Source organism: Balaenoptera physalus (assembly GCF_965194825.1).
Source record: "Balaenoptera physalus genome assembly, chromosome: 3".
Lineage (NCBI taxonomy): Eukaryota > Metazoa > Chordata > Mammalia > Artiodactyla > Balaenopteridae > Balaenoptera > Balaenoptera physalus.
Window position 1 is genome coordinate 55,078,133 of NC_138890.1, and position 24,630 is coordinate 55,102,762.

The 24,630-nt window shown below is 40.9% G+C and overlaps 1 protein-coding gene across 1 annotated transcript in view; it reads left to right on the forward strand.

The window, feature by feature from the left end:
- Positions 1–5,216: 5,216 nt before the first annotated feature.
- The window catches only part of GRXCR2 (glutaredoxin and cysteine rich domain containing 2), a 52,601-nt gene continuing 33,187 nt past the window's right edge, over positions 5,217–24,630 (forward strand). Inside the window, exon 1 of the mRNA XM_082454352.1 lies at positions 5,217–22,971. The gene's annotated coding sequence lies outside the window, so the exon portion shown is untranslated. The remainder of the gene's footprint in view (positions 22,972–24,630) is intronic.

The following is a 24,630-nucleotide window of genomic DNA, read 5'->3' on the forward strand; positions in this document are numbered from 1 at the left end:
AAGGGGCATTCAACAGCAGTGGAACTCATTAGGGCCTCTGGCTTGGACACTTGCTGGCTAACTTGGGGAGTCTGAGGTGAACCCTATTTTAGACAAGACCAGTCAATGACCACTTCCTTCATCTTTGGATCGTCACTGCCTAGCATTAGAATGGGTTACATGGGTTTCCAAACCCTGCCTTGTAATGACTGAGTAACCTTTGGCAGGAAGTGTAACCTCCCAGAGCCCTGCTCTCCTCATCCACAGGACGGGTATGTGGATGTTGATGCACATGTGCACGCCCACATGTACACACACACGTACACACACTTCACATAGCTGATTTTCTTACCCTTTCAATCTCAGCTTAAATCTTTTTTTTTTTTTTAATTATTTATTTATTTATTTTTGGCTGTGTTGGGTCTTCGTTTCTGTGCGAGGGCTTTCTCTAGTTGCGGCAAGTGGGGGCCACTCTTCATCGCGGTGCGCGGGCCTCTCACTATCATGGCCTCTCTTGTTGCGGAGCACAGGCTCCAGACGCGCAGGCTCAGTAATTGTGGCTCACGGGCCCAGTTGCTCCGCGGCATGTGGGATCTTCCCAGACCAGGGGTTGAACCCGTGTCCCCTGCATTGGCAGGCAGATTCTTAACCACTGCGCCACCAGGGAAGCCCTCAGCTTAAATCTTATCTGCTTTATCTAAAGTAGGTCCCTTGGCCTCAGCCATAGCACTTATCACAGCTTATAATGAAGTGATTTACATATGTTTTGTGTCATCTCCACCATCAGAGTGCAGGTAGGCGGTGTAATTAATCGGCACCACTGTATCCCAGACGTTGCAACAGCAGATAGTATAGAGTTGCTATATTTTTATGCCATTATTTATACTTATATTATTTTTGTGGACAGTGGGGAGTTATTGAAAAGAAGGAAAAAGAAAATCTCTGGGCAACAAGGTCCTCTTTGCTTGGTTACTGGAGAGGGTAATTTAGATTCACAAAGTCAAGTCGTGGTCTGGGGGTGCCGGCTGAGATAAATTATTTCCAAGGAGAGGTGGTGTGTGTTTTACGGATTGTCAATTTATGACCGGCCCCCGAGTTTGAAAAGATAAAGTTTCTTGGATACTTCTTCCCCTCAAGCCTGCTCATGTAGTTTCAATTTATTTTAGTAGTGAATTCAGTTGGCATTTTCTCTGGAACCCTGTTATTAAAACAAACTTGACAGAGACTGTGCTTGCAAATGCAACAGCCTAGGAACGAAATGAACTCCGATGTACTATATGAGTCCCAATATTGGTTCAGCCACGGCATGACACTTAGAATGAGTGAGAGCGACGGGAATCTCATTAATCCTCACAATTTAGCACCAGCCTCAGGAAGAGGAGAAAAACACATCTGGTCGAACTGTCCTGTTAGTCTTATAAATGTGTGTGAGAGAGGTATTAATGGGGGGCAGTAAAGGGAGCAGGAATATTTATCCCAATTCCTTGATCATTTGCTGGTGGATCTAAGACAGAAGACTAACTGAGAAGGATTTATAGGAGAAGTAAAATGAGGCTGCCGTCCGAAGGCTCAAATAAGTGGAGAGAACATCAGTCATTCATCTTTCAGTTATTGAGCATCTGCTATGTGCTGGGCGCTATTCGAGGCCATGTGGATCGAGGGTGAAGAAGCCAGTCCAAGTCCCTGCCCGTAAGGAGCTTACATTCTGGTGGGAAGAGATAGACAACAACCAAATGAGCAAGTTAATCAGTAACTTTAGTAAAGAAAATAAAACAGGGTCACGTTATAGGCTGGTACTCGGATGGGGGTGGTAGGGACTGTTTTAGGTTGATGGTCAGAAAAGGCTTCTCTGAACATGTGACATGGAATGAAAAGCAGATGTTTGGGCGGAGGCAGCTGCTCGGAGATGGAAGTTCCTAGTGGCTCAGCTGAGGAACAGAACAGGAGAAGCCGTGAAATGAGCTCAACATCAGGGAGAAAACCAAAAGGTCTCTCAATCCCTGCCACATACTAAAATACAAATAATGAACAATTTCACATTCTTTATTACTTACTAGTGATACTTATTACTTACCGGCAGTGTGACCTTAGACAAGGTATTCATCACTCTAATCTGACAGCCATAGCATAGCAGTAGTAATGACTACACACCTCCTGGCTGTGTTATGAGACTTACATGTGATGGTAATAAGTACTGATAATTATTGAGTGCTTATGATGTGCGGGGCACTGTGCTAAGCGTTTCATTTACCAAAGCTCATTTAATCTTGTTGCTAACCTTCTTGATAAGGTTAGAAGCTAATATTATGTTCCTCATTTTGCAGATGAGGAAACTGAGTACAGAGAGGGTGAGCAACTTGCTCCAAGTCACACAGCCAGTGAGTGACAGGGTGGGGATTTGAATCCAGGCACTCTTCTTCCGAAGTCCTCAGCCTTACCCCCTGTATCTTCCAGATTTAGCAGCCTTAGAACAGCACCCATCAGGTACCTCGCCCAGTGCCGGCAGTGGTGACCCTCAATGCTCCTAGTTCTGTCATTACTACGCACATTGTCTTTCTTCCACTTCGCAGCAACCGTGAGCCATCTTAGAGCCTGCATTTTAGAATGTGACATTCAGAAGTCAGTGATTTGCCATCAGGTTGGAAGCCAGATCTGATTCCCAATCCACCGGTCTTTTCCCCATGGTGCAACTCCCTGGAGTTTTTGCTTATTATAATTAAGCATATTTTGAAAGGAACCCTCAGAAATATACACTGAATTTGCTTCAGTAGATCCAGCTGTTTGCGAAACAATAGGTTCAATTTTCTTCCTTAATACTGCTTCTATTAATATTTAAAAGATCCCTCCATATTCATTGTTCCTATTTTGAGCTAAAAAAAAACCCCCAAGCGTTTCAGTATTCATCAGCTGATGAAAGCCACCGTGATTCGGAATCGACACCCTCTCTGCCACCTGTCACCCAGACGTTGCTCTCGGTGCCTGTATTGCTCCTCCTTGTGTACAGCCCAGGAATTCCAGGTCTCCTTGCGACTTCTCAGGTAGGAAACATTGTTCCCAGTGAGTTTGTTTTTGTTTTTTGCACATGGTCATTCCTATGTTCTTGGATCTCTAGAGCTGAACTTTCAACTTGAAAAACTTAAGAAAAAAAAAGTCTTCTTGGATAGGACTGTTAGAATATAGAAGATCCTCTGAGACCAGAGGAAAGCATGTTTGAGCTCACTGCCTGGGCAGGCGATTACAGTTACAAGTGGCAGCAGGAGCAGTGACAGAGGAAAAGTAAGGCAGCCAGAGCAGCTTTCCCTTGATCTTTCTCTGAGGTTGGTTCAGGTGTGTGTCACTCCAGTCCAGATGTTTTCTCTGGAGTCGAGACTCTAATATTTGACCACCTACTCTGTGTCTCCACTTCGAAGTCTAACAGGCAACTCAAGTTTAACAAGATAACAACAAATGCCTGACCTTCACCCCCACGCTTGTTCCTCTCTTGGGCTTCCCCACGTCTGTTCATAACAACTCTGTCCTTTGAGGTGCTTGAGGGAAAATGTTGGAGTCTCCCCAACATTTTTCTTTCCCTGACAGGACCCATGTCCGATTCATCAGCAACACCTGTTGGCCTTCACTTTCAGACTAGATTCAGATTCTGACCATGTCTCACCACCTTCGTGGCTGTCACCATGGACCGAGGCACCATCCTCTCTTTCCTGATTTCCATGGTCTCCTAACTGGCCTTGCGCTTTCACTCGTGCCCTTGTTCATACACAGTGTGGCAGCCAGAGTGATCCTTTGAGATCTGCGCGAGTGCATACCCCTCCTCTGCTCAAAACTCTCTAATGCCTTCCTATCCTCAGAACAAAAGCGAAATCCTCAAAATGGCCTACTAAGCCCTCCAGGGTGCCCCTCCCCTATTACTGTTCTAATCTCATTTGATCTACCCTGCTTGTCCACTCTAGAATGTAAGTTCCTTGAGGGCAGGAATATTTGTCTGTTTTTTCACACTATTTCCAATGTGTAGAATAGTGCCTGGCACAGAGTAGGCACTTAAACATATTTCTTAAGTGAGTGGATGACTGTTAAGGGATTCACATAGTGCCTGACTGTATGAAGTCCGGAATCATTTCATTACAAAAAGAAAACCAATTCAAATGGAATACGATTGGATCACTTCCAATGGGATAGAAATTCAGGGGTGCATTACTTTCAGGGCAGCTCTATCCAGGAACTCAAATGAAGCCAATAGTCACTTGCTTCCTTTGTCTATTGTCTCTTTTTCTTCCCTGTTAGCCTCATTCTCAGGCAGGCTTTCTTGGTCACCATAAACTTCAGCCTTACATAACACTACGTTAGCAATACCAGTGGGGAAAAAAACAAACACGTCTTTCCCAACACTTCTATCCAAAGTCCTAGGAGACAATCTCATTGACCTAGCTTGAATCAGACACCTCTCCCTGAGCCAGCCACTGGGATGAAATGTTCCCATTGGTCAAGTCGAATCATCTGCACATCCCTGGAGTAGAATGAGAGAGTAGGGGTACTAGGCCCCCCAACATCCGTAGACTGAGACAGACGGAGGGCTGCTTCTGTAAAGGGAAGTATAGGTTCATCCCTCATTATTACCAGACTGATCTTTGCAAAACATGGTTCTAATCTTGTCACTATTATACTCCAGGATCCTCACTGACTCCCTACTGAAATAAATGTGAAAATCCTTGGGCTGGTATTCAAGGCTCATCATAATGTGGTCCCAATCTATTCCTCTGGTTTTGTCTCACCATTCCTTCCCACCTTCCCTTTACTGCAGAAGCACTGGACTCTGTGCTATCCTTGGAACACCATTTATTCACTTACTTATATCTATCTATCTTTTTCTCATGAAGCACCTACTGTATGCCTCCCAGCCTTTGTCCTTTTGGTGACCGCTCTCCAGAATGCCTTTTGCCTCTTCCATGTATATAAAAGCCAACACATTCTTTATGGCCTAGGTTAAGTACCATATTTTCTAAGATGCCCTCATTCTTCTCCCCCCCACCCATCATGCAGCTCAGAATGATTTATTCCCTCCATCTCTCCCCATAGAAAAATGTATTCCTCTCCTGAGGCAGCATTTTTTTTTTTAGCCTTAGGTTAATGTTATATATATATATATATATATATATATATATATATATATATATATATATATATATATATATATATATATGTTTGGCCAAAAAGTTCCTTCGGTTTTTTTAAAAAAATTTATTTATTTATTTATTTATCGCTGTGTTGGGTCTTTGTTTCTGTGCGAGGGCTTTCTCTAGTTGTGACAAGTGGGGGCCTCTCACTATCGCGGCCTCTCTTGTTGTGGAGCACAGGCTCCAGACGCGCAGGCTCAGTAATTGTGGCTCACGGGCCCAGTTGCTCCACGGCATGTGGGATCTTCCCAGACCAGGGCTCGAATCCGTGTCCCCTGCATTGGCAGGCAGATTCTCAACCACTGCGCCACCAGGGAAGCCCAGTTCCTTCGGTTTTTAAAGTAAAAAATAAAAGACACATTTTTCATTTTCACCAAGAACTTTATTGAGCAAAGTATTCACTTTCTGCCATTTTTCAGGCAACTTCATCATTCCATCTTCCCAAAACTTTTTATCTTTTTGAGCAAAGAACTGTTCCAAGTACCTTTTACAGTCTTCCAAGGAGTTGAAATTTTTTCCATTGAGAGAATTTTGTAAAGACCGAAATGAATGGAAATCCAAAGGTGCAATATCTGGTGACTACGGCAGATGAATCAGAACTTCCCAGCCAAGCTGTAACAGTTTCTGCCTGGTCATCAAAGAAATATGTGGTCTTGCGTCATCCTGATGGAAGATTATGCGTTTTCTGTTGACTAATTCCGGACGCTTTTTGTAGAGGGCTGCTTTCATTTGGTAACTGGGAGCAGTACTTGTTGGAAATAATCGTTTGGTTTTCCAGGAGCTCATGATCAAGGACTCCCTTCCAATCCCACCATATACACAGCATCACCTTCTTTGGATGAAGACCGGCCTTTGGTGTGGTTGGTGTTGGTTCATTTCGCTTGCCCCACGATCTCTTCCGTTCCACATTATTGTACAGTATCCACTTTTCATCACCTGTCACAATTTGTTTTAAAAAAAAAGGAATGTTTTCATTACGTTTAAGTAGAGAATTGCATGCAGAAATATGGTCAAGAAGGGTTTTTTCGCTTAACTTACATGGAACCCAAACACCAAAGCGATTAACACAACCAAGCTGGTGCAAATGATTTTCAGTGCTTGATTTGGATATTTGGAGTATGTCAGCTATCTCCCGTGTGGTATAAAGTTGATTGTTTTCAGTTAATGTCTCAATTTGATCTCTGTCAACTTTCAGCTGGTCTACCTGACCTTGGAGCATCGTCCAGGGAGAAATCTCCAGCAGGAAACTTCACAAACCACTTTTGACAGATTCGATCAGTCACAGCACCTTCTCCATACACTGCACAAATCTTATTTTGCATTTCAGTTGAGTTTTTTCCTTTCTTGAAATAATAAAGCATAATATGCTGAAAATGTTGCTTTTTTTCTTCCATCTTCAATATTAAAATGACTACACAAAAATTCAACAATTTCGATAAGTTTTTTTTCAAATGCACGCTGATATGACAGCTGTGACAATACAATCTAACAAAGTTGTTTTGAATGAAGTTAAGGACAACTAAGCGCTACTGGAGCCATCTTTCGGAAAAAAACAAACGAACTTTTGGCCAATCCAATATATATATATACATATGAGTGTGTGTGTGTGTGTGTGTGTGTGTGTGTGTATGTATATATATATATATATATATATATATACCTGTTTCCCCTATTGGACTCTAAATTCTTTGAGGGCTTGGACGTCTCCTCCCACTAGACAACCAGTTATAATAGTATTGTACACATAGTAGATATCTAAGAACTGTTTGTGAAATGAATCAATTACAAACTGAAGCGATTTAAACTTTCAGTTTCTCCTGCTTTATCATCACCTTTATCATCATCATTTATGATATGTTTATTTGTATAGGACATCTTATTTGTATAGAATGTTGGGATTTTTTAAATGTTTTGGGGATTTTCATCTTATTAACTTTTTATAATGATATTCTGAACTGAATATTATCTCTATCTTAAGGATGAAGAAACTGAATCTCAGGTCAGGTAACTTTTTGGCTGCACAGTGGTAAGGACAAGAATTGAATTTAAATCTTTGACTCTGTATTAGTCATAACTATTTTGGTAACAAGTAAGAGCAACCCAAGTCAGCTTAAGTGCAATAGGAAATTTATTGGTTAATTGGTGGCCCCCAAAGAACCATGCTTTTTGGTACTCACACTTGTGTAGGGCCGGCCATCCCTCAGTGACTCTGAGCTTGGACATGTGACGTGTTTTGACTGATGGGATTTTAGCAAGCCTGATGTAAACAGAGGCTTGATAAATTGCTGGCAAATTGTGACTTGCCTACTTTGAATGCTTCTTCTTGGAACCCAACTGACATGCCCTAAAAAGCCCAAGCCACATGGAGAGACCATGCGGTAGAAGAAGCAAGATGCTCCAGTCAACCACCCCAGCTGAGTCTTCAGCAGCCACTCAGCACCAATAGCCAGCATGAGTGAGCCTACTGGGTGCAGTGAGTGTCCCAGATGGTCCAGCCCAGGCCAGCCTCCAGCTGACTGCAAATCCAGCCACAGAACCTTGAGGGAGAGTAAAATGGTTGTCACTTAAAGCCATTAAGTTTCAGGACAGCTTGGTCTTCAGCAATAGGTAACAGAAGCATCAGGCAAGCGACTGATTTATTCCAAGTTCACCTGCCCAGCCCTGAACCAGTCACCGTGGCCATGGTGGTGGGGTCTTGTGCCTCCTCGAGGACCGCATGGAGCAGGGGAAGAGAGCCTCACAGAAGGTCTGGGAAACTGTGCAGAAGAGACAACAAGTGTAGGTCCTGGAGCCTGGTAGAGACTGCAGAAAGCCAGCATAGCTCCTAGGGGAACAGGTGGAGGTTTTTCATATCCGGAATCATAGATTGTCAGAGTTAACAAGTTCAAGTCCAGTTCTTTCGTTTTACAGGTACTATAATTAAGGCCCAGAGAAGACCATTTCTAGGGTCAAGATCTACCAGTCATCAGGCCAGAAGCCCAGTATCCCAGTTCCTCCTCTGGGTCTCTTTCTGTCGCCCCAGGTTTCCTCTGTGGTAATGGTTGGCGGGGGTGGGGTAGAGGTGGGGTGAGTGTGTGTGTTTCTGGGAATCTGACACGGGGTAGATTGGAGGGACCTTGGGTTGGGGGTTTAGGGGGAGTGATGTAATCCTCTGAGAGCTCTGTGTGCTCCCAGTGCCCCTCTGGCCAGAGACCTGTGTTCGCACACGAATCGGCTGCCTGGATTTGGAGTGAGTCAGACCCAGCTCAGCTCCAGTCACCCCTGTTCCTCAGCCTTTACCAACAGAGATGATCGTTAAACCAGGCAGCCCAGGACACATCTCTGAAGTGCTGTAAAATTTTCATAGGGGGGAAGTACTTACAGACAACATTTGGGACCTCAGGCTTCATGTAATGCCCTGTTTGATGTGAATTTGTGGCTCTTTAGACAATTTAAGATCAATTTTTGTGAAATTTCCCAGAACATTTTGTTTCCTCAGGCAAAAAATGGCTTTTGCTGCATGAACAGCAGTTGAGCGTCTGCTCCAGAGGAAGACGATCAATTGTGGCCTCTGACAAATCAATAAATATAGGTAGGAGGCAAGATTCTTCGTGTTCACTGCATCCATAATTCTCTTCCTTCCCATCACCACTGGAGACAGAGTTGTAGGATGTTCATTCTGAGAGATAATTTAGAGTTTCTTTGGTTTACTGATGATTTCAGACATGGGAAAACAGGCTCAGAGAGGGTTAAGGGCTTGTTCTAGTAACACAGCAATTCTATAGATCGAGTTGGGACTAGACTCTCAGCTTCTGAGTCTGAGGCGAATCCTCTTTCCACAGCCCTGAAATCTTTTGGTGACTTTGGCGGCAGCTCTGACACAGGATAGAGAGTAGGTCATGAAGAAGGGAGATAGGGAGGATGCTGCGTTTCCAAGGAAACTGATTTGTAGCAGGGGGACCACAGGGAGTGGAGAGAATGATCTAGATGTCTCCAGTAGAGACTCTGGACTTCAATATCTGTCTTTAGCCACAAAGAGGACACTTGGATATAAAATCTTTAAGAGGTTTTTATGCTCACAAGTCCCCACAGAGAACTAGCCACGCTATGTTTTGTTTTCTCTGGGTCCTGACCCACTTCTCTGAGGTTTAGAGGGGTTAAACTGTTTACTCAAGATCGCACAGTCAGAAAGAGCTGATTCCATAGCCTGTGCCCTTTGCATTACCCTGTACTGCCTTTTAGGGGGGCAGGCATAGTCCTTACTGTAAATGGAATTGAAGGTATTTTGTCCCAAGGAAAAAAAATCACAGGGTAATGTAGAAGTTTATTTATATTAAATACTGCACAGTGCAGATGGCTGAGGATGTGAGCTTCAGGGCCAGGTTAAAGTCCAAGTTCCATCAGTTATGCGTGTTTGACCTTTGGGGTGCATTTGTCCCCTGCAAGATCTTATTTTACTTCTTATCTATACAATGGACATAAACATTTATTTCATAGTGTTGTCATGAGGGTAAAAATGAGAAGATGCTGGTCAATCACTTAACACTGTGCCTGGCACTCAAGTGCTCAAAAATGTTAGCTGTTATGTGATTTTATCATGCACAATATTAATTGGGGAACGGGATGATGCAAGAAGGGAAAATGTAACAGAGAAAAGATAACCTTTTCTTCATGCTTAATTTGGCTTCACGCACCGATTCCTTTGCATGCCCTGAGCACACGTCTGTCCTCCCTGGTGGGTTAGAGTAGATCAGCTCGTTTCGAAGGTGAGAGATGAGTGAAACTGTTCACTGGGAAACCCAACTGGATGTGCATAAAGGTACATGTAAGAGGATAACCTTTGCAAGGTCATTTATAATAGAGAAAACCCGGAAATAACCTAAATGTTAGTTTATAAAGAACAGGTAACATCAGCTATGGTACATCACAGTTAATGCAGTTCAGTACTTCCATGTGCTTAGGATAAATCACCTTTGATTCCTTTTTTTCCCCTCTCACTCCCCACATGAATACCATCAGTAAATCCTGTTGACTCTACCTTCAAAATATATGCAGAATCTGACCAGTGCTCATTATCTGCTACCACCCTGATTTTAAACCACTGTCATCTGTCATAGATTTTTGCAGTCACCTTCGACCTAGTCTTTCTGCTTCCACTTTTGCCCTTTGCAGCTGCTGTCACATCTTCGCTGTTTCTTGAACCTATTAGTTACATTCCTACCTCAGGACCTTTGCACAGGCTGTTCCTGCTGCCTGGAAAACTCTTTCCCACAATGTCCTCATAGCTCTCTTTCTCATCTACTCAAGCCTGCTTCCCAGTGAGGCCTGCTCTATCCACCCTGTTTTTAGTTGCAATCCACCCCACTCTGAGTTTAGTATTCCCAGTCTCCTTTATCCTGTTCTATATTTTCCATAGCAGTTATCACTTTTTCATGTGCATATATTATTAACTTATTTATTAAGTGTATTGCCTCTTTCTCTCCACTGGAATTTAAGCTCCATGAAGGCAAGTGTTTTTGCCTCTTTTTTTTTTGCTTTTGTTGTTTACTGTTACATCCTCAGCACCTAGAATAGTTTCAAGCATGTAGTAGGTACTTAATAAATATTTGTTGAAGAATGAATGAATTCTTTACAATGAGTTAGTATGGAATCATAAAACCAATGTGGAGGATCTATCTGTATTGACATGGAAAGATCTCCAAGATATATTTTTAAATTAAATAAATCAAGTTGTAAAGCTATTAATATATATATTTAAACATAAATGAAATTATAATATATATCTGTATACATACGTATCTATGTATATATAACTTCATTTACGTTTAAAAAACAAAACCATCTATTTGTATCTGCATACATATGTATATAAATGCATAAAATGTTGGGAAGGCCACATTCTAGATGTATTAGTAACAGTTACTTTTTAAGAAGAGTGAAGGAGACCTTTTATTTTCTTCTTTATTCCTCTCTAATTTAAAAGATTTATCCTCTAAATGGCTGTATTCATGTATTACTTGTGTATGTTTTTCTAAATTGACGTAAATTTTGAAGCAATATGTGCAGAAAATTTAGCACTCTTTGTTATATCTTCCTGGATCAACTAAACTGAACAGGTTGCTAACAGAGAGGATTGAAATGGATGGGGGTATCTCTGACCAGCTGATTCTTTGTGCCCACTTGACCTGATCCCACCTCCCCAGACCCACGTACTTTCCCACCCTCGACTGTGAGCTCCTTAGTAGCAGAGCCCTAATTGTTTGGGTCACTGCCATAGCGCTGTTTTCTAGCACAGTGCTTTGGACTTGGGAGATGCAAAGTACGTAGCTGTTTAATTGAGGCAGTTCTTTCCTGTCCTCTGCGTTCTGGGATGCAGCCTCAGTTTGCTCTCCTACCTGCAGGTGGCAGTCTTCATCGGCTTGAGGCAGCCATGCTTCTTCCTAGAACAATGGTTCTACGTGCTTTCAGTAACACTTATTTCACAACACCCCTTTACTATTCTGGAATGAAATTACTAGATTAAATAATCCTCCTACTAACATAACTTTGAAAACCCATACAATGCCCTTGCTCTCATATAAAGAGAAATAAAGGAAAGTAATTGATAATAAAATGCTGTGTATTTTAATAGCAAATGCTTGGGTGTGATTTCCTTAGAAGATATCATGAAGTAGTTAGATGCTTTACCTGTGTCTAGGACCCCTGTAAATGCCACAGCTACAGGTGCTGTCTGATATAGGAGCGACATTTCAATCTGTGAAGCAGTTTTTCAAAATGTTATGTAATTCTTGGTAGAGCTCTGAATAAAACAAACTTCTCTTAATTTATATACATTTTCAGTCCCCCAAAATATATATTAAAGCCAAGCGTACTGCTCTCACCAAAACAAACAAACAGGTTCTAGGCTCCGATAATTATAAACAGGTGTTTAACCTATGTGGGAGTCTGAGATGTGGGACAATATCGTGTTGTGCAGAGCTGCCCTTTATATTGCAGAATGTCTGCATCTCTGGCCTCCCACCCACTGACTGTGAGTACAGTACTGAAAAAGAAATGTTTCCACACATTTCCATTATGCCCCTTAGGGGGCACTGCTGGCCCCATTAAGAACACTTGCACAGCTGTGCTGTCTAATAGGGTAGCCACAAGCAGAATGTGGCCAGTGAGCCTTGAAATGTGGCTAGCGGGACTAAAGAACTAAACTTTTAATCTAATTCAACTTACACATATACTTTTTAAAAAATAGATCTTTATTGGAGTATAATTGCTTTACAATACTGTGTTAGTCTCTGTTGAATCAGCCATATGCATACATATATCCCCATATCCCCTCCCTCTTGAGCCTCCCTCCCACCCTCCCTATCCCACCCCTCTAGGTCATCACAAAGCACTGAGCGGATCTCCCTGTGCTATGCTGCTGCTTCCCACTAGCTATTTTACATTCGGTAGTATATATATGTCGACGCTATTCTCACTTCCCTCCACCTTCCCCCTCTTCCCCCATGTCCTCAAATCCATTCTCTACATCTACGTCTTTATTCCTGCCCTGCCACTAGGTTCATCAGTACCTTTTTTTTTAGGTTCCATATATATGTGTTAGCGTACGGTATTTGTTTTTCTCTTTCTGAATTACTTCACTCTGTATGACAGACTCTAGGTCCATCCACCTCACTACCAATAACTCAATTTCCTTTCTTTTTATGGCTGAGTAATATTCCATTGTATATATGTGCCACATCTTCTTTATCTGTTCATCTGTCAATGGACATTTAGGTTGCTTCCATGTCTGGCTATTGTAGATACTGCTGCAATGACCATGGCGGTACATGCCTCTTTTTGAATTATGGTTTTCTCGGGGTATATGCCCAGTAGTGGGATTGCTGTGTCATATGGTAGTTCTATTTTTAGTTTTTTAAGGAACTTCCATACTGTTCTCCATATTGGTTGTATCAATTTACATTCCCACTGACAGTGCAGGAGGGTTCCCTTTTCACCACAGCCTTTCCAGCATTTATTGTTTGTAGATTTTTTAATGGCCATTCTGACCAGTGTGAGGTGATACCTCATTGTAGTTTTGATTTGCATTTCTCTAATATTTGGTGATGTTGAGCATCTTTTCATGTGCCTCTTGGCCATCTGTATGTCTTCTTTGGTGAAATGTCTATTTAGGTCTTCTGCCCATTTTTTAATTGAATTGTTTGTTTTTTTGATATTGAGCTCCATGAGATGTTTATATATTTTGGAGATTAATCCTTTGTCCATTGTTTCATTTGCAAATATTTTCTCCCATTCTGAGGGTTGTCTTTTCGTCTTGTTTATGGTTTCCTTTGCTGTGCAAAAGCTTTTAAGTTTCATTAGGTCCCATTTGTTTATTTTTGTTTTTATTTCCATTACTTTAGGAGGTGGGTCAAAAAAGATCTTGCTGTGGTTAATGTCAAAGAGTGTTTTTCCTATGTTTTCCTCTAAGAGTTTTATAGTGTCTGGTCTTACAGTTTGGTCTTTAATCCATTTGGAGTTTATTTTTGTGTATGATGTTAGGTAGTGTTTTAATTTCATTCTTTTACATGTAGCTGTCCAGTTTTCCCAGTGTCACTTATTGAAGAGGCTGTCTTTTCTCCATTGTATGTTCTTGCCTCCTTTGTCGTAAATAAGGTGAACATATGTGCATGGATTTATCTCTGGGCTTTCTATCCCATAGCATTGATCTATATTTCTGTTCTTGTGCCAGTACCATACTGTCTTGATTAGTGTAGCTTTGTAGCATAGTTTGAAGTCAGGGAGCCTGATTCCTCCAGCTCCATTTTTCTTTCTTAAGATTACTTTGTCTATTCAAGGTCTTTTGTGTTTCCATATGAATTGAAAAATTTTTTGTTCTAATTCTGTGAAGAATGCCATTGGTAGTTTGATAGGGATTACATTGAATCTGTAGATTGCTATGGGTAGCATAGTCATTTTCACAATATTGATTCTCCAATCCAAGAACATGGTCTATTTCTCCATCTGTTTATGTCATCTTTGATTTCTTTCATCTGTGTTTCATAGTTTTCTGAGTACAAGTTTTTTGCCTCCTTAGGTAGGTTTATTCCTAGATATTTTATTCTTTTTGTTGCGATGGTAAATGGGATTGTTTCCTTAATTTCTCTTTCTGATTTTTCGTTGTTAGTGTATAGGAATGCCAGAGATTTCTGTGCATTAATTTTGTATCCTGCAACCTTACCAAATTCATTGATTAGTTCTAGTAGTTTTCTGGTGGCGTCTTTAGGATTTTCTATGTATAGTGTCATGTCATCTGCAAACAGTGACAGTTTTACTTCTTCTTTTCCAGTTTGTATTCCTTTTATTTCTTTTTCTTCTCTGATTGCTGTGGCTAGGGCTTCCAAAACTATGTTGAATAAGAGTGGTGAGAGTGGACATCCTTGTGTTGTTCCTGATCTTAGTGGAAATGCTTTCAGTTTTTCACCAGTGAGTGTGATGTTTGCTGTGGTTTGTCATATATGGCCTTTATTATGTTGAGGTAGGTTCCCTCTATGCCCATTTTTTGGAGAGTTTTTATCATAAATCAGTGTTGAATTTTGTCAAAAGCTTTTTCTGCATCTATTGAGATGATCATATGGGTTTTATTCGTTAATTTGTTAGTATGGTGTATCACATTGATTTGCATATATTGAAGAATCCTTGCATCCCTAGGATAAATCCCACTTGACTGTGGTGTGTGATCCTTTTAATATGTTGTTGGATTCTGTTTGCTAGTATTTTGTTCAGGATTTTTGCATCTATGTTCATCAGTGATATTGGTCTGTAATTTTCTTTTCTTGTGAATATCTTTTTCTGGTTTTGGTGTCAGGGTGATGGTGGCTTCGTAGAATGAATTTGGGAGTGTTCTTACCTCTTCAATTTTTTGGAAGAGTTTGAGAAGGATCAGAGTTAGCTCTTCTCTAAATGTTTGATAGAATTCACCTGTGAAGCCATCTGGTCCTGGACTTTTGTTTGTTGGAAGATTTCTAATTACAGTTTCAATTCTTTACTTGTGATAGGTCTGTTTACATTTTCTAATTCTTCCTGGTTCAGTCTTGGAAAATGGTATCTTTCCAAGAATTTGTCCATTTCTTCGTGATTGTCCATCTTATTGGCATATAGTTGTTCGTAGTAGTCTCTTATAATCCTTTGTATTTCTGCGGTGTCAGTTGTGATTTCCCCTTTTTCATTTCTAAGTTTATTGATTTGCGTCCTCTCCCTTTTTTTCTTGATGAGTCTGGCTAAGGGTTTATCAATTTTGTTTATCTTTTCAAAGAACCAGCTTTTAGTTTTATTGATCTTTGCTATTGTTTTCTTTGTTTCTATTTCATTTATTTCTGCTCTGATCTTTATGATTTCTTTCCTTCTACTGACTTTGTGTTTTCTTTGTTCTTCTTTCTCTAGTTGCTTTAGGTGTAGGGTTAGATTGTTTATTTGAGATTTTTCTTGTTTCTTGAGGTGAGATTGAATTGCTATAAACTTCCCTCTTAGAACTGCTTTTGCTGCATCCCATAGGTTTTGGTCGTTGTGTTTTCATTGTCATTTGTTTCTATGTATTTATAAATTTCTTCTTTGATTTCTTCTGTGATCTCTTGGTTATTTAGTAGCACACTGTTTAGCTTCCATGTATTTGTGGTTTTTACAGTCTTCTTCCTGTAATTGATTTCCAGTCTCATAGTGCTGTGGTCAGGAAAGATGCTTGATATGATTTCAATTTCTTAAATTTTCCAAGGCTTGATTTGTGACCCAAGATGTGATCTATCCTGGAGAATGTTCTGTGTGCACTTGAGAAGACAGTGTATTCTGCCACTTTCAGGTGAAATGTTCTATAAATATCAATTAAAACTATCTGGTCTGTTGTGTCATTTAAAACTTGTGTTTCCTTATTTATTTTCTGTTTGGATGATCTGTCCATTGGTGTAAGTGGGGTGATAAGTCTCCTTCTATTATTGTATTACTGTCGATTTCCCTTTTCATGGTTGTTAGCATTTGCCATATGTATTGAGGTGCTCCTATGTTGGGTGCATATATATTTATAATTGTTATATCTTCTTCTTAGATTGATCCCTTGATCATTATGTAGTGTCCTTCCTTATCTCTTGTAAGAGCCTTTATTTTAAAGTCTGTTTTATCTGATATGAGTATTGCTACTCCAGCTTTCTTTTAATTTCCATTTGCATGGAATATCTTTTTCCATCCCCTCACTTTCCGTCTGTATGTGTCCCTAAGTCTGAAGTGGGTGTCTTGTGGACAATATATATATGGGTCTTGTTTTTGTATCCATTCAGCCAGTCTGTGTCTTTTGGTTGGAGCATGTAATGCATTTATATTCAAGGTTATTTTCTATATGTATGTTCCTATTACCGTTTTCTTAATTGTTTTGGGTTTGTTTTTGTGGGTCTTTTACGTCTCTTGTGTTTCCCACCTAGAGAAGTTTCTTTAGCATTTATTGTAGAGCTGGTTTGGTAGTGCTGAATTCTCTTAGCTTTTGCTTGTCTGAAAAGTTTTTGATTTCTCCACCGAATCTGAATGAGATCCTGCTGGGTAGAGTAATCTTGGTTGTAGGTTTTTTTCTTTCATCACTTTAAGTATATCCTGCCACTCCCTTCTGGCCTGCAGAGTTTCTGCTGAAAAATCAGCTGTTAACCTTATGGGGATTCCTTTGTATGTTATTTTTTGTTTTTCCCTTGCTGCTTTTAATATTTTTTCTTTTGAATTTAATTTTTGTTAGTTTGATTAATATGTGTCTTGCTGTATTTTTCCTAGGGTTTATCCTGTATGGGACTCTCTGTTCTTCTTGGACTTGCGTGACTATTTCCTTTCTCATATTAGGGAAGTTTTCCACTATAATTTCTTCAAATATTTTCTCAGACCCTTTCTTTTCTCTTCTTCATCTGGGACCCCTGTGATTTGAATGTTGGTGCATTTAGTGTTGTCCCAGAGGTCTCTGAAATTGTCCTCAATTCTTTTCATTCTTTTTCTATTCTGCTCCTCTGCAGTTATTCCACCATTTTGTCTTCCAGCTCACTTATTTGTTCTTCTGTCTCAGTTATTCTGTCATTGATTCCTTTTAGTGTATTTTTCATTTCAGTTATTGTGTTGTTCATCTCTGTTTCTGTGTTCTTAGTTCTTCTAGATCTTTGTTAAACATTTCTTGTATTTTCTCAGTCCATGCCTCCATTCTATTTCTGAGATTCTGGATCATCTTTACTATCATTACTCTGAATTCTTTTTCAGGTAGATTGCCTATTTCCACTTCATTTATTTGGTCTTGTAGGTTTTTACCTTGCTCCTTCATCTGTGACATATTTATTTGCCATCTCATTTTTTTTTCCTTTTTTTTTTTTATGAGCGGGATTGTGTACCTGTCTTACTGGTTGTTTGGCCTGAGGCTTCCAACACTGGAGTTTGTAGACTGTTGAGTAGAGCTGGGTCTTGGTGCTGAGATGAGGACCTCTGGGAGACCTCACTCTGATGAATGTTCCCTGGGGTCTGAGGTTCTCTGTTAGTCCAGTGGTTCTGACATGGAACTCCCACCACAGAAGCTTTGGCCTGACCCCTGGCTCATGAACCAAGATCCTGCAAGCTGCGTGGGGCAGAAAAAGAAAAGGGGGAACAATAACAAAGTAAAAAATAAAATTAGACTAGGAAACTAAAAGATATGTTAGAAAAAATATAAAAATAAAACTATAGATGAAACAACAACCAGAAGGTAAAACAGAACCACAATAGTAAAAAAGAGGAGGAGAAAAAAAAAAAAAGGTGGAAAAGGCCTTGGCTGTGGAGGGCGGGGCCTAAGCAGGGTGAGGTTTGGGCAGTGGGCAGGGCCTATGCTTAGGACCCACAGGGCTGCAAAAGGCCCTGGCGGATGTTGGGGTGGGGCTTAGGCTCAACAGAACAGAAGGGGCCCAGACATACCTCCCGCCTCTGGTCTCAGAGGGTGGGGGATCCCACCTGGGAGCTCAGCAGGCTCCCCCGGCCCCCAGTGGGTGGGGCAAATGCCCTCCACTCCTCTCCCACTCCTCTCATCCCAGAGAGCCCCTCCCATCTGCCTCTGCTGATCTCCTCAGCCTCCCTCTTATGCCCCCAGGACCCACGCAGCTCGGAGGGTACTTTGGAGGGCAAGGGACCAGCCTGGGAGCCCAGCAGGCTCCCTGTGCCCCAGTAGGTGAAGCAAATACCCTCCCCTCCTCTCCAGCTCTTTGGTCCCTCCCGCCTGTCTCTCCTGTTCTCTCCTGGCCTCCCTCCTACACCTCCAGGACCAACCTGGCCCAGAGGGGACCTCGGAGGGTGTATGACCCAGCCCGAGAGCCGGATAGACTTCCCCAGCCAATTGGGCAGGGGAAATACTGGGCACTCTCCCCTTGATCCGAGCCCCGAGGGTCCCTCCTGGCGTGGGAACCGTCCCCCCCACCCCTTAGCCACCCCTCTGGGGCGCCAGTCCTGTATGGCCTCCACTTCTCCTCCCCCATCAGTCCCCCCACGTCTTACTGGTTTTCTTGGGGGTTCTTCCCGTCTCCTTGGGTGTCGGGGCCCCCCACTAGCGTCCAACAGGCACCCTAGTTGTGGGGAGATACGAACTCCGTGTCTTCCCACACTGCCATCTTGACTCCCTACACATATACTTTTAAACTGATGCTCAAGTCCGTTACTGGAAGACTTTTAAGTGTGATTAGAACTACTTGGGTATGTGAATCTACTTCCTCAACTATCAATCTTATGAAATTTGAATACTGATAAAATATTTATAGTATTTTACTTGTTTCTTTGTACTTTTTAAAATGTTGCTAGTGGAAAATTTAAAAATATATATGTGGGTTACGTTACATACATATGTGTATTTCTACTGGAGGGTGCTGAGATCAAGAAAATTCAGGACCGTTTTGCAGCCTCTGACAGCTCTTCTTGCTTTCTGTCTGGTAGGAATGCACAGTAAGTCAGAAGTGAGAGAAGAGTTAGAAAAACGAGTTCCTTATTCTCTAGCTGGCAAACCAGGGGCCCTAGGGACAGGGTCTTTGCAATGGTAGAATAATCCCAAGTGATTATTATTTTTTAATGAAGTCCCAGATTTTAGCCTGTGGTTTCTGGCAGGGTTGATGTTTTTCCACTACACTCACCCTCTGCTCGGTCCTCTGGGAACCTTCTCTTTACCTTCTGACATGGGGGTTTTGGCCTGTGATGCAAAGACTTGTGCCAGCTCTGCTCAGAGGCAATGAGGAAAAGACATTTCAAAGTGTAAGGAAGATGGCCTATCTCTCCATTCTGGTGAATTACAGATAATACAGGTGGTTGAATTTCAGAACAAACTATGGGGTCTCCTCTGAGACAGAACATAGAGACCCAACCACACTGGTGGCTAAGTTACATTCCAGGCACAGAGAGGCCTCACTGATCATATATTCAAAAGTCTATTACGGGTTTTAGATTATGACTAGACTTCTTAAAATTATTTTCTCTCCTGCTTTTTTAAAAAAATATTTATTTATTTATTTGGCTGCAGTGGGTCTTAGTTGTGGCTCAAGGGATCTTCCATTGCGGCACGTGAGCCTCTCTCTAGTTGTGGGCGTGGGCTCCAGAGTGCACGGGCTCAATAGTTGCGGTGTGTGGGCTGTCTAGTTGTGGCACGTGCGGGCTCTAGAGCCGCGGGCTTATTTTCCCCGTGGCATATGGGATCTTAGTTCCTTGATCAGGGATCGAACCCACATCCCCTGCATTGGAAGGCGGATTCTTAACCACTGGACCACCAGGGAAGTCCCCTCTATCCCACTTTTAAAGAATTGACCTTTTTCCCCCAGGTGGTCAATTTGATGATGTGAGAGAAGCATGAACTTTGGGGTCAGACCTGGGTGAGTATAGCAACTGACATTTCGTGTCTCTGGGACCCTGTGCAGATAACATAACCTCTCTGAGCTTCAGTTTCCAGTTTTCTTACCTGTGAAATACCTCTCTCACACATAGCAAATGCTTAATAAGCTGTAATTGTTTTGCACTATGAACAGGGTGAGAGTCAGAGGTGGGGAGAATTTTTAAGCAGATAGGCATCTTCTAACAGCATCTCTGAGACTTTTTTCTCAAAACGCTGGTTTCCTGAAATAGAATTCCAACAATAAAAAGAGGTTTGTGGGCACTACATTTTGGAAATGGTGTATCCCCTGGTGGAAGTCGACAAAGTACATTAGTATATTTAACATTCTAAGAATTCCTGCAGTAAAGAAATTAGTTTAACTTGACTTAACCCATAATTTCCCAAACTTATTTTGTTAGGATTTTTTTTTCCCAAGAAATAACTTTTAGCTCTGTCGGTCACACTTTGGGAAATGATGGCATGGAAGAAAATGTCTTACCCTCTAATCAGAGCCCTTGATCTCACACTTTGGATGGGCTGGTCTCCTCATCAGATTGTCCTGTGATATGGGGGAAGACAAGTCACCAGACTATGTTCCATATCACCTAGGTCCGTAATGAAAAACTCATTCCTGTGGGAGATTAGACAACCTTGTAAAATTTAAAATAAATGGTGACATGAGATATGAGTCTTTTGAAGTATTGCCTTGGAAATTTCTATTTTGGTTGTGATAGAGTAGGGGTACTCTAAACTTAGATTTTGTTTTTAATGTTTTTTTATAAAGTTGCATGAACCTTCACAACTCTTGGAATGATCAGTAACTATATTAATGTTCTGCCATAACAATATTTCAAAAGGAAATGCCAGACAGGGGTTTAAATACACACACACACACACACACACACTCTGCGTAGTAATGTATGAGCAGATTAAAAGGATATGTTTAATTTATAAGCCCTACTCTGATTAGAAATGATAGATGTGGAAAGATCTCTAAAGGATAACGTTCACACTCAATTTGCAATAATTGCACATTTCTTTCATCAGGATACATATTTAATATAATCTCCCAAATCCCAAAGTACACATAAAAATAAAGTCCAGTAAATGACATCAGACAGGACAGGATAAAAATTCTACTCCAAGAAGATTCAGAATATACTAGGTGTAAATCAAAATGCATACAAGCAAACATAGATATCTGTGAATATTTTTCTAAGTGCATTATTTGCCCCCAATTTTTGTCATAAACATTTCAAACATTAAAAAATTAGAAGAATAGTATAATAAACAACCATAAAGAATTGTTAATATTTTTTCCATTTTTTTACTTTATATATATGCATATGTATTTAAGTATGCATATATACTGAAGGGATAAGCTTTTTTATAATAAATTGCAGACATCATGACATTTCACTTTAAATATTTTAGCATGTATCTCCTACAAAAAGAACATTCTCACACATAATCACATAATGTTATCCTGCATATGAAAATGAAGAATAATTATCTAGATCCCTCTGATGCCAACTCTAGAGTCAAGTTTCTCCAGGAACCAACCAAGGTTCATATATTACATTTGGTTTTATCTCTTTAAATCTAAAATGTCCCACTCATCCCAACATTTTTCCCCAGCGTATTGACTTTTTGGTGAGACCAGTTGTCTTATAGGATGTCCCACATACTGGCTTTGTCCATCTGTTTCCTCTTGGAGTCATTTCACTCATACTTCCATCACCTGTGTTTCTTGTAAATGAAAAGTTAGGTCTAAAGTCTTGATTACATAAATATTAAATATTTTTGGTCAAAATACCTCATCAGTAGGGCGATCATTTATTCCCATTTGTCTCCTGTCCCAGTGTAACTATAAATAGTGCCTTTCAGTGCCAAGAACGTCTTGGTTTGGACACTCCATCTGTAAATGAAGCATCCCATTAGGAGACACAGAATGTCAGTTTGTCCCACCATTAGGGACACCACGTCTAATCACCTGGTTAGGTGTCCATCAGAGCTTTTAAAAATTAATGAGCCCCATAATGAGATTATAAATTGATTGATTTTGTTATGTAAGTCATCTCTACTTTCAATAACCCATCAAAATTTTCTACATCTGGGTACAATCATGAGTAAATGATTCTACCTTAAGTTTGACTTAAGTTAAAATCACTTCTTTTTGTATTAAAATGGTATGAAAAAAATATATTTTTACAATAAAATGATATGATTTCCTATTAGTTGAATTCATCCAGAAGAAAAATGGCAGTGGTTGAAGATTTAATTTTCTCCAGCCAATTGCATAAATTCATCTGTATTTTAAAATGTTAGGCACAGTTTACTTTTAAAAAACCTGTTTTTTCCCTAATATTAAAATCACTATTAGCTAATTATCAGAAATTTAGAAAAATACAGAAGAGTATAAAAAAGAAAATAAAAATCACCCCTAACTACCTTGTCAGACAGAACCATTTTTAACATTTTAATAGATTTACTTTTGTCTTTTTCTCGTATACAATTTTACATAGTAAAGTCTATATCACAGAACAAAAAATTTTGTTTTACACCTTTTCTCACTTAATTTGTTTCATAAGTATTTTCCCATATTATTTCAAGCTCCGTAAATCTTTTTAAATGACTACATAATCTTTCATTTTGTGGAATTCCTGCTGTTGAACATTTAAGTTGTTTTCGAATTTTTTTCCTACTGTGAATAATTTATCCATACAAATATTTTTCTCCACTTGAAATTATCTCCTTAGGAGCGCTCCTAACCACTTCCGGTTTGGCACTGATAGATTTGAATTGAGTTTTGCTCAAATAAACTCTTAAAAATTTTAATATGCCTCAGTTTATCTTTTCACAGGTCTGGGGACATAAGAGGGAACCCAAGGAGACCCCCGAAGGCCCTCAGGAACAACGAGCGACAGCGGTGAAGGCACCTGCAGAGCCCCTTGCGTTGCTGCTTCCTCCCTGCCTTTGGAGGTGGTGGGTAAGGTCTCTCCATCCTCCATCCACAGCTTCTGCATTATGAGCTTTCAGACTTTATTTGAACATTTCTTTCTGGAAACTGCTGAAGTTGGCCTGGGTCTACTTGAGAAACCAGACTGGGTCCAGGGTTGGACTGGTTCTGACTTAAACTGGACTGGGTCCAGTGTGAAGCCTCAGTTTCTGGTGACCAGGAGGAGTCCCACTGGGACACCCCACTCTCTCTGGGGCCTGCAGATGGCATCCTGGGAAAACTGGCAGAAGCCCACAAAGGGTAAGAATCCTTACCAAAGTCAGCTCGCCCAGATCTCTGTGGTGTCTGCTCAAGACGGGAAGGTAAAATTTCACGTTATCCCTTCCTTTCTAAATCCAGATTGGCAGGAAAATACAGTTATCAATCCTTGGTTTCCCGGGGACATCTATTGCCTTCTTGTTTGTCTCAATTTGTGTCCTGAGAACTTGGCTTGACATCTGTTAGGTGGGGCCCCCAAAATATGACCGTACAGGACTGTGGGTTGCACTCCATTTGCAGCTAGGGTCCTACCGACTGTTGTCAGCTCTCAAGGGAATTTTCTAAGTCTTTCTTTTTCTTGCTTATCTTTGGGAGGAGTCCTGAGTCTTGGGGAGGATCGTATTTTTGCACCCTCTTTGGGGAATGCCTCTTCATCCAAGGGGTTGTTCAATACTACCAGGAAAATTTACTATTTGCCCTGATTGAAAGCTAACAAGACATTCAAAAGGGTTTTTTTTTGTGTGTGTGTGTGTGTGTTTGTTTGTTTTTAATAGCTCTATGGTCAGAAGTTGGCCAAATATATATTCAGAGCCTGGTAGGAACTTTTTTTTTTAGGCCTTCTCTCCTAGACTAAAATGAAACTGTGTATCCAGAGGGAAAGAAAATATTTTGAAGCCCTTGTGAAAGGGTTTACTCAAGCATTTCAATGACACATGGCTCTCAAGCTATAGCACAGGAATCTTTTGGTTTCCATCTTAGTTGAAGATCTTCTCCCTGATATAACCAAGCAAACTGAGGATGATGTAGTTGGGTGGGTGGGTCAACCTCGTGGTTGTGCAACCCAATTCTTTTTTTTTTTTTTTTTTTTTATTTTATTTTATTTTTTTAACTACCCTAACCCTAACCCCTACCCTAACCCTAACATGTATCCTAAACCTAACCCGTACCCTAAACCGAGCCCTAACCCTAACACTAACCCTAACCCATACCCTATGCCGTACCCGAACCCCTCCCCGAACCCGTACCCTAAGTCGTACCCTAAGCCTAACCCTAAGCCTAACCCTAACCCTAGGCTACCCTTGACTGCTTCTGCCTATAATAGATTTCCTAAGCACTAGTGTTTTAAGGAACAGCTTAAAAAGAGAATTCTAATGTGATTTCTTTATAATGGGTGTGTTCCTTATCTTATCCTAGTGTCTAAACTCTTCTCCATGGCTGGACCCCCAAATAATATTCCTTTACGTGCTAAGGGGTATCTACAGAGTGGGATCGTTTAATAACTAGCCTAACCCTAACGCGTACACTAACCCTAACTCCTACCCTAACCCTAACACGTACCCTAATCCTAACCCGTACCCTAAACCGAGCCCTAACCCTAACACTAACCCTAACCCTAACCCTAACCCATACCCTACACCGTACACGAA